Below are 4,397 nucleotides of genomic sequence, written 5' to 3'. Positions count from 1 at the left end.
ATGGTTTTGCTAGCAGATGCTCACCCCTTGAAGTCACTAAGCCTCTACCAAGAGACTTTTTTTAAATGAAGTTGGCAGATACGGATAAATCCTTTTAGAAGCATTAGCTCGGTGTTGTTAGGACGTTATCATATTTATTGATCAGTATGTACCAACAAGGGATGCAGTCTGAAATTTTGCCAGTTGACTCAAGTGTGATGATAAGCACCGTGTCCAGTGAGCGGATTAGAAATGAAGATGTGATAAGAGGGAAATTGGAACGGCGCGGTACCTTCAGACAGACGGCAGGATGGCTGCTACATAATTTAAACCCAAAGAGAGGTGTGCTACCACAGGCGTAAGAGCCTTCAGCTGGACGAAAGGCCAGGAGCCATCTGCTTTGCACAAAAACGGGCCAAGCGCATCTCCACTTCAGCTTTCTACCTGGTGAAGCTCACTCCGGACAGGAATCGGTAAGGGCAACCCTTGTGTATCTATAGCTGGCTGCAGGAAGATCTGGAAACGTTTGAGTACGTGGAATTCAAGGAGGTTTTTCCCTCTCTATAGGAGCCTGAGACTGCAAAAGCTTTCCCTGGCCTAAGTCCAAAGTAAAAGAGTATTGAATTAATAATGACCACCAAATTGGGTTGGATCGTATTTAAAAGTTTTGTGCTGATTGTATCAAATAATTTTAATTTCCATGGTATTTAAATAACTCAAAATTCAAATAATGTTTCAAAAGGAAAAATTGTTTTGAGTTGGAGGGAAAATGTCTGCTTAGAAAGTGTCAAATTTGGAAAATTTGTGTCCACCTTTATTTCCCTGCACCACATTTTCTTTTAATTTTGATATTCACTAAAATTCACTCCTTCCTGCCAGAAGGCCAGTTTGAAAGAAATGTCAGAAAACCCAAAATCATTGGAAAATCCCAAACTGACTCCACCGATTATAGCAATGATTTTCTAGGACAAACTTTGTAGCTAATAATAAGGGCCCAAATCTGTAAAGCTGCGGTCGGTGAGAGTTGCTAGTTCCCATAAATCAGATGATTCTGATTTAGGCACTGAGATTGTTACAAACACCTAGTGTTTGACTCTCCCCTGTCCCTGTGTTTCCATATATTTGTTAATGTTTATTGCTTATCAGACTAATATTACCATCCATGGGCATAATGTGGAGTTTTCCTAACATAAGGAAAGCAGTTGCAGCATTTCCCAGCTCCAGTGCAGCAGCACGCGATAAAGCACTCCTGTTTTTCACACCTTAACCTACCGTGGGGTGTCGATGTAATTAAGATGGTGAGGACGGTCCTAAAAACAACTGACCATTATGTTCCTATGCAAATAAAGGTCATTAATAAAGTCCTCTGTTACTCCTTTGTTCAACGTGGTCTTTAAGGATATTTGTTGAGTTAAATATTACACTTCAAATGTGAATTACTCTTTACTCTGAGGCTATTTGGAAGTAAAATACATTTAGGACTATAAACATAGGCGGATGCAGAAGGTCTGTTTTCAAAAAATCTGCCTGGCTCGTTATTGATCTGGGGCTGCTCTCTCAAGGTCCTAATGCACCTTCCAGAAAGAGGATGGTCTAGTCTGAGTGCTGGCGCTTTGGAGAGTTGGACATTTTCATTTAAAAGTTTCCTGTTGACTTGAAGTAGATGTACCATTTTGATACGAAACTTGTACCAGTTTGAAAGCAGCGTGTGACTGAGATTTCTGAGCCACCGAAGCTAACTTGTGAAACTGGCAAAAAATCCTCAAGTAGAGGAATAGGTGTGGATACATTCATGCTCGTCAGCCAGCTCACAGAAATATTGTGTAATAGAGGGTTTTTTCCACTTCTTTGTGTGTTGCAAAGGGTTTGACATTTGTCTGGGCTAATTCCAGAGGAGCCGTCTGGTTTTCCTGTTGGTGGTATCCCTCCTCGGTCCCACCTCAGTCCCCGCTGGTCCGGCTCAGCAGAGCTCCAGGCTCCCAAGCATGAGGCCAGAGCCAGAGTCTAAAGGATTAGCAGGTGCTTAAGCACTGACCTAGCCATGTGCTAGAGGTGCTGTATAAGCCAAAAAGCCCACAACACCTACACAAACCAGAAATTACTCGCCCCCAGCGAAACCTATCCAGCTCCGGGATGGAGCATGACAGCAGGATTAACAGACGCACCAAAATGCCAGGGAAAAACACAGTCGCAGAAGATTTTTCACTCCCCCTAAGACAACCAATGCCAACACACAGCACTTATCAAGTTTAAAGTAAGTATTTAACTAGTGAAATAGAGTCCTTTTGTTCGCACACAGAACTGCTGACGTTTATTGAGGTTTTCCTGGTCTCCAGCAGACTGTGGGTGGCTGATGTTTGATCAGGTCACATTTTCTGCAACTCATCCTCTCCTTAAAGTTTAATGGTCTTTCAACAACCCCAGTATCCTTCCCGGGCATTGTGTCAGGCTTAATTTTGTTTGGTTTTAATTTGAAAAGTAGAATTGGTAGCACATGCGTAATATTTGCCATTTCCTCTAATCATTCATCCCAGCCACCTCTGGATTGATAAGGAAGGAGAAGCAGGTGTGAAAACCAGAGCGGTTTTCCACAGTAGTCATAGAGTCGGTAAACACAGCAGAACCGCACTGCTCTTACTCCTGACCCATGGGTAACTCATGTATTCACTAGCAACAGCAGGCAAGTCTGCCTAAGCCCTTGGTGTGACGACAGAGAGAGAAGGAAAAATATCATTGCTTACAACAGCAGGGGAGGAATTAATCACGCCGCCATGACTGCAGGGCTCCTGGCACCGCAGGCTCCCAGCTCTTGGGAAAACATTCGCCCGGCTTAAGAGCCCAGAGCAGGCGTAGCTTTGGGGCCAGCTTAGGAGACTCTTGCACGTCAGACCTCCCCTGCACCGTGAAGCTGCGGATGGTGCGAACAGGAGGTGCCCACACTTCCCCCAAAGCTGCTGCCGCTCAGGGCTCGCCCACCGCAGGCAGCTCGCTTGGCGAGCTGCGGCAGTCAGAGAAGCCTCGATAAGCATTGCAAATTTTTGCCTTCCCTGGCTTCAGAGCGAAAATAACAGCCAATCTGCAGTTGGTCACCTAAAATAAAATGAACCTAAAATAAAACAAAGCTAAAAACAGGAGAGCTGTGCGCAGTGGTGTTAGCGGTTTGGAGATGGTCAGCTGGAGAGGCCACGCTTGCGTGTGTCATGAGCAGGTGAAGTTCAAATGACCTTTCCCAAGATGTGATTTCCAACTCCAAGGTGGGGGGTGTAGAAACTCATACCCTCCCCAGGTCTTCTTCAAGAGCGTCTAAGGCAGCAAATGCCAGGATCGCCCGGAGCCACAACTCTAATTTCAGGTCTGATGCAGCACCTGGCCCTGGCAGCAGCAGCAGCAGCAGTAGGGACTCCCCTGCAATAAATCAGCACCGACAGCTGAGATCTCCCGGCCAGACCCATCATTTGCCGAGAGCACGGCCCCTGTGCTGGCCTCTTCCCAGCCCTTTTACTCTGTGAGTAAAGGCACAGGTCCTAAAAAAGGCAGCTTCAGCTCTTTCCAAAGCAGATGAGTTGGCAATATGCCTGGTGTGGATAGCAGGCAGCTGAAGCCTGGCCAGGTCCGTCTCTGCTGGTGCATCCTCCCTGTGCCCTCCCTCCACCCTAAGGGCTTTTAGGGCTCCTCTTCTCAAACCAGAAACGCCACAGGCACCAGGCAAAGCCTCTCCTATGTTTTACGCTCCTTCTGCTCTGTTCAACTCCAGGGCCAACGCTGCGGCCAGGCAGTGCTTGCTGCCCGTGGCCAGTGCTCCTGCCTGGGGGACGGCCACCCTGCAACATCCCTGCTCCCGCAGCTGGAAATGGCCCTGCCAGCCTCCCTGGGATGGGGGAACCATCCAAAAACCCCAGTGCTGCTGCTGCATGGGTAGCGATGAGAGCACTGGGATAAGCAACGGCACAAAGACCAGCGGGGAAGCGAGGGTTTGCTGACCGCCAGTGCACACAGTCTGGGTGCTGCCCCCCAGCAGTGCCTGCACTCACGTACATGTCACCTGCTCCTGGCCCCTGCGTTTGCTGTACAGGGAGGTGCAGACCCCTGGGAAGCAGCTCCCGAAAGAGCGGTGTATTAAAGCAAACAGGAGCTGACCTGGGGGAGTCTCTTAACACGCCAGGCTGTGAACTGCGACGGCTCAAAAGGGGCTTCCCAATGTGCACGTCAGCTCTCCCTGAGGTGGCTGCCAGCATGCCAGGTACAGGAGCCAGCGCTGTTAGCCGTCACGGTCACTGAGGCTAGAGCTGCCTTCTCGTGCTCTTACATGCTCCACTAATATGTAAAAATAACTGTTGAGACCCCTTCTGTCCTCCTGGGGCTTTGAGGATACCTAAATCTTTTCAGAGGCACGGACATCTTTGGTTCCTAGCTAGTAG

This window comes from Gymnogyps californianus, chromosome 1 (genome assembly GCF_018139145.2).
Source record: "Gymnogyps californianus isolate 813 chromosome 1, ASM1813914v2, whole genome shotgun sequence".
In the NCBI taxonomy this organism is placed as follows: domain Eukaryota; kingdom Metazoa; phylum Chordata; class Aves; order Accipitriformes; family Cathartidae; genus Gymnogyps; species Gymnogyps californianus.
This window is presented reverse-complemented; position numbering follows the sequence as displayed.